Raw genomic sequence first — 10,312 nt, 5'->3', positions numbered from 1 at the left:
GATTAAACCCTTAAGATTGGTTGGGTCTATGCTGCATAAAGTTGTTGTTTGGTCCATTTCCTTAGTTGCTCCAAGAAATTTTGGGATGATTACACCATGAAGGATTATAGAAGTTGGACTGAGGTCCTTGTCCACTCCTATTTTGATGTTGGTTCCCCACATAGTACACTAACTCTGGATTCAATGGGTAATTCTTGAAAGAATGACCTTCCCCATAGTACACACAGGAAATTACTTCAAATGGACTTGGTGGTTGAGCTACAAAATTATTAACACTATTAGCAGTAAAATGCTTTAACATAGAGGAAATAGACGATACCTGAGCTGATAACGAAGTGAGAGCATCAACTTCATGAACTACAACTACTCCTGTTCCTGAAGTTGTTCGATTTGTTGGACATTGATAGTTATTACTTGCGATCCTCTTGATGATCTATAAGGCTCGTTATAAGACTTAGACAAAATTGCACCATTCGCAGAAGCATTTACCATCAATCTTGTATGTGTATTGAGACCATTATACAATGTCTCCAACTGGATACAATGAGGAATACCATGGTGAGGACACTTACGAAGTAACTCCTTGAATCGCTTCCAAGCCTCATACACAGACTCGTCATCCAATTGTTGGAAAGTTGTGATATCGTTCCTCAACTTAGCGTTCTTGCTAGGCGGAAAATACTTTACCAAAAATCTCTCTGCTAATTCATGCCATGTAGATATGGAACTTGGTGGCAATGAATTGAGCCATGCTCGTGCTTGATCTCGCAATGAGTACGGAAACAACTTCAACCTCAGTGCGTCTTCAGTCACACCGGCTATCTTGAATGAATCACTCACCTCCATAAACAATCAAATGTGGAGATGAGGGTCTTTCATGGGCATTCCACTAAATTGGCCCACCGTTTGTAGAATTTGAAACATCACTGGTTTCAATTCGAATTGGGTTACCTCAACATCTATCCTTCTAATTCCTGGATTTAACTCATTGAAAAATGGCACAGCATATTGTCTGATGCATCGATCCTTATCATCGACAATGAGGATGGGATTTCGTACATGATTGGCTTCATTACCTTGGTCTTGATTTTGATTTCCAAGGTCCATCTCGACTTGTCTTTGAGCTATTTGTTCACATCTTCTTTGTCTGAAAGTTCGCTCAATTTTAGGGTCTACTGGGAGTAAATTGATAATCTGAGCTTTGCTCATAAACACTTGAAAAGAAAATCACAAAATTAAAAAGAAAAAGAAAAAGTTAGTAATGTTAGAAATAACCAAATTTAAAATAAATAATTTCACAAAAATGACTGTGGCAACAGTTGACAATCCCCGGCAACGGCTCAAAAAACTTGTAACGCTCGAGTTTGTGCAAGTGTACATAGTCATTATCAAGTAATAAGTAAGTATCGAGTTATCATCTCCACAGGGATTGTATTTGTGCTAAGTCAATTAATTTGTAAAATTATATTAACAATTTGATATAGAAAAACAATATAATTGAGAAGTGATGATTAAAATATATTAAACTAAATGCAATGATCCCTGATGTGATTTATCCTAACATGCAACTATATGAATGAAATAGATTTTAGTATAATTAACACAATAAGCAGCAATTATAACATAAATAAGCTAGGACAATTACTTTAATTAAACTCAAATTATTATCAACATGCTTAACAATATTCAGAAGCATTCAATGGCAGCTCGATCTTTCATGAGTTTCAAAACCACATTAGGTCCTTTCGGAATCCTTTACTTAGTAAATACATATTTTACGGATTCTTATTTACTAAGGGTTTCTTAGTATTCGTGCGAGGTAACAGGGATGTGTTAGGTTTGAAACAGTTTAATCACACCAATCTAAAAACTATGCAGATAACAAAGCCTGGTTAGGGTTGTTATGTAACCTACAATGTAATCGGGTTAGGATCTAAATTGAGCATGCACATTTCAATTATGTGTCCATTAGTCATCGTCTGGTTAGGATCACTCAACTAATTCAGGTGCATTTCAATCACGTATGAATGAAATACAGACTTGATTTTAATTGAAAACATGATCGATTGAGGCACAAACATTATAAGCATGAATCAAATAAATATTATTCAATCAAAATAATCATCCTAGCTTAAATAAAATTAAGCTATCATTGTTGTAAACAAGAACAGTAAACACATAGCATTCTTGAATTAAGTTAAAGAAAAGAAAGATTAAACCAAAATCAAAGTGGTTGTCACCCAATACTCTAACTGATGAGGGCTCCTTCGTTCCTTCGCTTCGCTCCTTTGTGGATGGCTTTTCGAGGTGGCCGACCAAGGGATTTTTAAGATGCTAATTTGGTAAAAATCTTTATGCAAAATTGATGATAGGCGTGAGGCTAAGAGAGTTGAGAGAGGAGAGAATGATGAATGAGTGAGGTATGGTTGAAGGATGAGGGATAAGGGATGATTAGAAAAGTGAGAAATGGGGTCTTTTTTATAGGTGAGGCAAGGAAGCTAGTTTTCTAAAAATAGGAGTGTTCATCTTTTGCAAATTTATCTAAGGGTGGTCGGCCATGATTTGTGGAAATGTAGCTGATTGTTGCTTGATTTAAGTGCCACAACATCATCAGGCTCAAGACTCGGTCAATTGCAAATCTCTGGGTAAATCTTCGATTTCTTCAACTCTTCAAGGACCTTGTGTAATTAAATCAAAATTTGGTTTATCAGCATCCACACGCAGCCAAATTTTGGGTTGACTTGGTCCTCCATTTGGATGGTTTTGTAATCAACATAAAGCTCTCAGACTTGTCCAGCAATAGTAAATAATTTAGAGGACCAAAGAATGTAACTTAACCACTTTAATTAATCAATTTGCTTAATTAATTAAAAGTCAATTTATTAATGAAACATATTAAAATAAATTATTAAATATAACTTTATATTTTATTATTTAATTTAATCATGCATGACCCACTTTATAGCTTGAAAATATAATATGCTCAAATTAATATAAAAGAAGCCATTTTCTGAATGAAAACTATATAATAAAGCATAAAATCACATTTTAATAATTTCCATGTCCGAGTTTCATATTTTCATATATTTCATTAATTTATTAAGCAATTACTTGGTTTTAACAACAAATTTAAGTAAAAAGGTGATGAATTATATAGGAAAAATCCTATATATTTGTCAGTTTACAATGGTCGCGTGCACAAGTCAGAGAGTTACACGGGGTCAAACATGGCCTGTAGCACGGGCGTGTCCCAGGGTCACACGAGCATGTCCCTAGGACAACACGGGCGTGTGAGCCCTACACCTTGGAAAAATTTTGAAATTTCACGAAAAATTCTTAGAGTTTCCAATTAAGTCCCGACTCGATTCTAATGCTCGTGTTAGGCCTCGAGGGTCCATTTAAGGGACGCTATGAATAAATTTCGAGGAATGAATAGTAAATGTTTGAATTGCTTGAAAATGTTTTGAATGTTTCGGTAATGCTCCGTAACCCTGTTCTGGCGACGAATACGGGTTAGGGGTGTTACACAAGGGACACTCCCATGTGCCCCTGGGACACGCCCGTGCTACAGGTCGTGTTCGACCTCGTGTAACTCTCTAAATTTTGCACACAACCATGCCACACGCCCGTGAGCTAGGCCGTGTTGTTAATTAATTCTTTTCGAAATTAGGTGCAGGTTTCACATGGCCAAGACACATGCCAGCGTTCTAGGCCGTGTACCACACACGGCTGAGACACACACCCATGTCTTTGCTCGTCTGCTTAATTCTGGACGTTCTGATTCTCAAAATTAAGGTGCAAGGGACAGAAAGCTTAACTACACGCCCATGTGCCCGGCTGTGTGTCATACACGGTCTAGACACATGCCCGTGTGTCTGCCCATGTGGACAAAATAAAGCCAATTCCTAGCCTACTTTGTCACCTAAATTTACCGTTTTCCTGCACTAAAACATACCAAACACATTCCAACCAATTCAAGCATTCAAATTAAGAAATTTTCATCATTCAACATGGCATATCATTGAATGCATACATGTTTACAATCTTAGCTTGGTTCAATCTATGTGCTAAACATGATTTGATCAACTACTTAACATATATATATAGCTACCATACCATGAAATTACAAGTATATCAAAACAACTATTACTAGCCATTCCAATGACTAGATTACAAACATCATTATCAAGCCACTAAAGGCCAAGTTGTCCTATACATTCCATTATACCAAACTGATGCTATTATAAATACCCAAAATAGCTAGTAGATAGTGTGACAATGCTCCAATGATCTCCAACCTTTTCAAGCTTCTGATATAGAGCAGGGGAAAAATAAAACGAAGTAAGCATTACATGCTTAGTAAGTTCGTATAACGGAAACTAAACTTACCAATCTTGTTTATTAAATCTAAACATACAATATCATGTTTTCAATCCATTTGGAAAAATTGCTTAAACACATGCATCCAATCAAACATGTTAGTCACAAACTTTACATATACATCAAGTAAGGATAGATGAGCTCATCATGCAATATTCTTTCATGCCATTATCATTTGATCTTATAATTTTCATACCATGTCAAGAGTTTTATGTCCATTGAATCATTGAAATTCCGATGGATGTTTGAATGGTACACTCGAGGTGTACGATTCAATAACCCATCAATTCTTATTCAAGAGTACCCATTAGGGCACTTAATGAAAGAACACACTCTCAAGCCACATATCGTATAACAGGATTACTAGTCCAGGCTAAATCCTTTATATAACATAGGGCTAAAAGAGCTCAATTAGAACTACCAGTGCAGGCTAAACCCTAATTGTAACATATACTCGAGAGGTATCGTGTCAAGATTACCCATCTGGGCTAAATCCTTTCTATAACGAGATCAAAAGGATTACTTGTCTAAGCTAAATCACATTAGCAACAAATGCAAGACCTCATCCATTTAGGGAAAACACATATATTCATTGGGATTTAATATTCAATTGGGACTTAACCCTTTTTCACCATTTCAAGCATGTATTAAAGTTTCATTATAGCATTTAAATAATGTACATCAATATAAGTCATATTCCATACAAACATAACATTCAATTAAACATATTTACATGTTCGATTAAGTTACACAAACTTACCTCGACACTTGTTCGCGTAAGTAATCTACTAATAAGAAACCTTTTCTTTTCCTCGATCTAACCTCGAATGTGAGTTGTCCAAATCTATATAAATAGCTTTAATCATCAATTTCTCATATTTCATACTCATTTGGACTCAACTTACGTTCTAGGAAAAATTACCATTTTTCCCCTAACTTTTTTATAAATTTCATTTTCGTACCTAAGCTCGGAAAACGAAACTTGTGCAAGTTACTCCCTTTTCCAAGCCTAACCAAAATCCCATTAAAAAATTTATAGCACATGTATTCTTAAAAATTCAGGATTTTTTTCATTAAATTTCACAACTTTACATTTTAGTCCCTAAATCATGTTTTCATCAAAAATCTCTTTGTAAAAGTTGTTTATCTATCAACAACCTCTCATTTTCTACCATAAATTTCAAAATTTTAGCATATTCATCCATGACCCAAATTTCATACTTTGATAACGTTTCAAATTAATCCCTCAAATAGATAGACTAGACTATCCCAATTCCAAAAATATAAAAATTACTAAAAACAAGACTTGATTTCATACATTTTTAAGCTTGGAAAGTTTTCTTCCTCTCTCCTAGGGTTTCCATAGAAATTTTGGGGAAGACGACATGAAAATAAGATGATAATTTCTTTTTAATTAATTATCATCTTTTAATTTTTGTGATTTACTATTTAGTCCCTACTCTTTTCTAATTTTTTCATGGATGAGTCACCAAAAATCTACATACTTTTCTTTAATGGTCTAATTACCATATAAAGACCTCTAGTTTTGAATTCCATAGCTATTTAATTCTTATAGCTACTAGAATTCAACTTTTGCATTTTATGCGATTTAGTCTTTCTCGTAATTAAACACTTAATCGATAAAATTTCATATCAAAATTTTCACACGACATATCTATCATAATACATACCATATAATAAAATAAAAATAAACTTTATTTTTGGATTGGATTTGTGGTTCCGAAACCACTGTTTCGACTTCATTGAAAAATGGGTTGTTACATTTAAGGTACTTAAGGTACTATTGATAGCTTGTTGGTTGTGGATAATATGGTCAAATTGGTGTAAGTTTTAAAATGACCAAATTTGGTATGGTTGTTATGTATCAATTATGTTATGTTTTGACATGAAAACAAGTTAAGTGATAATTGGTTAAATATGTACACGTATAGATGTTTTGGTTGATGTTATAGCCATTATGTTTTGGCTTGTAATTATAGTATATATATGTGACCTTATGATGGTTGATTTTATAGTCTTTATGATGCTTAAATGATGGAAGTTCAAATGGTATTTAAAATGTGAGTAATGGAATGTTCTTTGACATGGTTGAATATGGTCATTTGGTATTTGGAATGTAGTAGACGTATATGGCTAACGGTGCTAAATGTCAAACGGCCAATTTGGTACTTTTGGTGTGAATTTGATAGGTAAATAAGGTGGTAAGTTTTGGCATAAACTTAGTTATAAGTTGATTAAACTTTTGGCTAAACTATGCATATGGTTATACATGTTTAATTGGTTTGATTGAGGTGCCTTTTAGGCATATTGGTTGTATATACATATACCTTATCAGCTTAGCTTGTGGATGCATTATTTGGTGCATCTTGAATGCTTGTTTACATGTGAGAAAAATGAATTGGAAATAGCCTATTTTTCATCTACACGACCAAGGACACGGGCGTGTGTCTCAGTCGTGTGTGACACACGGTCATGCAACATGGCCGTGTGTCCCAATAACATTCAAAGTGTTACAAGTCAGGTAGTTACATGACCTAGCACACGGCCTGGCACACGGGCGTGTGGCTTGGCCGTGTGACCCAAGTCAGAGAATTACACGAGCAGGGACACAGTTGTGTGTCCCTACTTTGAATGCCCACAAGGAGACATCGGCGTGTGTCTCAGCCGTGTGAGTCACACGACCTAGCCACACGACTGTGTGACCCGTGCAGTTTAAAAATTTTCATCTTTTTCTTAAAAACTCTATATGTTTTTGATTTAGTACCGACTTGTTTCTAATGTGTTTTTAGGCCTCGAGGTCTTGTACAAGGGACAATATGTATGACATTGATTGGTTTTGCATTGATTGCTGTTGTAAATTAAATGTTTTAAAATTTTGATAGTATTGAAATGTAAACTCCAGTAATGCTCTGTAACCCTATTCCAGTAACGAATACAAGTTAGGGGTATTATAGTTCTTCCTCTAATTCTACCTCTTTGATTTTAATAACTGAGTTAGCTTCAGTTTCAGATTTGTTCGATGACTCGTTGATTTCTAGTTCTATCGGCTCATTTAGTTCAATTGGGTTTAGTTCATGGACATTTTCCACTAACCTTTCAAGATCATGAGTTGTGATGCAACCTTGAACATGTGGGCCCTTTAGGGTTTCTTTTGTCTTAATTAGGGCCTTTAAGCAAAGTGAAGTTATCAAGGATGAGAAGTAAGCACTTCTAGTCTTCTTTTTAGCACAATCATGGATCTCTTTAGGAATAATCTTCCTAACATTGATAGTCTTTTCTATCATAATTGCATACAACAAAAGTATTCACTCCATAGAGATGGTTCAACTATGTGAGATAGGTATGAAACTATATCGAACAAAGTAAAACCATACCTTAGCCAATGATTTTAGATATTCTGTTCCACTAGAATGACTACCATACTTCCTTATAATCCACTGGGATCTCAAATTTGTCCCAACATTAAGTACTTGCTAATGAAAATCCCAAATTATATTTTTCATCATGGCAAAGTACTCATCTTCTTCAACATCAGATAAGTTAACCAATAATTATTGTATTTAGAAGTTAGGGGTACCTTTTACTTGTAAACAAGAACTTTAGTAGTATCCGGCTTAGTCAAATTAGCATAGAACTCTAGAACTTACTCCTCATCAGGTAATGATCTTGCATCGCAAAAATAATTCCAATTGAGGGCATCAGTTTTCTTTCAAATCGTTAAAGGCACAACCATCTTATCATTTCTTTCCAAGTTGAAACCTTTTTCCAGCATCATAGGTTGATTCTTAAATATTGAATCAAACCTCTCTTTCACTTCATCTTGAACACAATGGGATTTTCGGCAAAGGTCTTGAAAGATCTTGTTCTTTTGCGAGATGTGGACATTTTTCCCAAATATTGAGCAAAATTTTGCAAAAGGAATGAAAAAATAGGTAAAGGTTAAGAGAGAGGTTTTGCGATGACAATTGCTTTGCAGCAGCGACGAGCTTGAGGTGGTGCAAAGCTTACACAGTGATATAATGCGGCGACTGCGATAAGGATGCAACAGCGAAAGGGTTGCTCTGGTATAAGTCTTGCAGAAGTAGTACTAGGAGCTTGCAACAAAGAAGAATTTTCAGGAGAAATTTTGGGATTTAGGCTAAGAGTTAAGAGGGAAAAGAATGAGTGGTTTAGGGTTTAAGCTAATAGCTTGGAGGGTTGTGAAAATCATAAAGGTAGAGAGGAGTTTATATAATGATGAATTAGCGAAATTTTGTAGCTAAAATTTAGCTAATTTAAGTGACTTGGACGGCAAGGTGGTCTTGTAGCTAAAATTTAGCTAATTTTTAGTTACTTGGGCAGCAACTAAGATAGAGGGAAAATATGATGGAAAAATTTAGGGTTTTAGGGAACCCTAATGGACAACATTAATGGGGTAAGTTTCTACTCTTTGTTGTCCATGCCTTAATCAGTTTCTACTCTTTGTTGTCCATGCCTTAATCAGTTTCTACTCTTTGTTGTCCATGCCTTAATCCCAAACTGTCTTTACAAACTAGACTACTTAAAAATAAATAAACTAATTAGTAATTGGGCCAATTTGACTCCCTTTATTAAACATAAACAACTTAAATAAAAATTAAAATTAAAGGCAGAGATAAAGATAAAGATAAAGATAAAAATGGGAAATAAAAATAAAACTAGATATAAAAATTTTAAAATAAATTAGAAATTTTATTCTCAAAGAATTACATTAAATTAATTCCCAGAAAAGGTTGGAGGGGTCACAACAGTCTCGCTTAAGTTCCAATCTCCTTAGACAGAATTAATTAAGTGCACTAATTTAAGAAAATAATTTTTAACTTTTTATTAAAAAATAGGTTTATGAAAAATTAAGGGTGTCTTAATTTGAGCAAGGTTTTAATTCTCTCAATTTCACCATCCAATTGTGCTTAAGACATTGACCATTAACTTTAAATGTACCTCCATGGTTGTCGTACAATTCTATAGCTCCATATGAATAAACTTTGTAGATGGTATAAGGTACTTTCCATCGAGACTTGAGCTTTCCAAGAAATAACCTTAGCCTCGAATTAAATAACAACACTTTCTAACCTTCTTTGAATTCATGAGGTTGAATATGCCTATCATGCCATCTCTTATATTTTTCTTTACACATCTTGGAATTCTCGTATGAAAACAACCTCAACTCCTCCAACTCATCAAGTTGTAACATCCTTCTCTCACTGGCTTGCTTAATATCAAAATTTAATTGCTTCAAAGCCCAGTGAATTTTATTCTCAAATTCAAGCAAAAAATGACATGCCTTTCCAAAAACTAATCGATAGGGAGTCATTCCTAATGGTGTCTTAAAAATAGTTCGATAGGCCCATAGTGCATCATCGAGACTTCAAGACCAATCTGTTCCGTTAAGGCGCACTACTTCTTCAAGTATACCTTTAATTTCATGATTCATCCTTTCAACTTGCCCATTCGATTATGGGTGATAAGCAGTAGCAATCTTATGTTTCACATCATACTTGCCAAGCAACCACTTAAGTCACTTATTTACAAAGTGAGATCCTTGATCGCTAATTATAGCTCTAGGAGTCCCAAATTGTGTAAATACGTGCTTATGTAGGAATCACATGACTACCATAACGTCATTAGTTGGGTATGCCTCGGCTTAAACCCACTTGGACACATAGTCCATGTAAGGCCCCGAAAATAGGTCTAGTAGTTTCAGGTAAGTTTATCGGGTTCCGAGTGAAAATTGGGAATTAGTCAGGTCAATTACCAATTTATATTCTTAATTAGTTAGCTTAATTTCATCTAAAAATCAGTAAATAATATTCTAAAAAATAAAAATATTTTTAGAAAAACTAATTTTATGGTTTTAAATAATTTTGGGTAAAAATAAATATTTTGGGTTAAA

The 10,312-nt window shown here is 34.5% G+C and overlaps 1 non-coding gene across 1 annotated transcript; it reads left to right on the top strand.

Annotated features, from left to right (window-relative positions):
* The first annotated feature begins 550 nt into the window (after nucleotides 1-550).
* Nucleotides 551-657, top strand: LOC121213258 (small nucleolar RNA R71). The gene has a single exon (XR_005908641.1). It is a non-coding gene; the product is annotated as a small nucleolar RNA R71 (small nucleolar RNA).
* The last annotated feature ends 9,655 nt before the right edge of the window (nucleotides 658-10,312 follow it).

Source organism: Gossypium hirsutum, chromosome A13 (genome assembly GCF_007990345.1).
Source record: "Gossypium hirsutum isolate 1008001.06 chromosome A13, Gossypium_hirsutum_v2.1, whole genome shotgun sequence".
NCBI lineage: Eukaryota > Viridiplantae > Streptophyta > Magnoliopsida > Malvales > Malvaceae > Gossypium > Gossypium hirsutum.
Note: the sequence above shows the minus strand (reverse complement) of the source record. Positions and strands in the feature narration are given on the sequence as shown.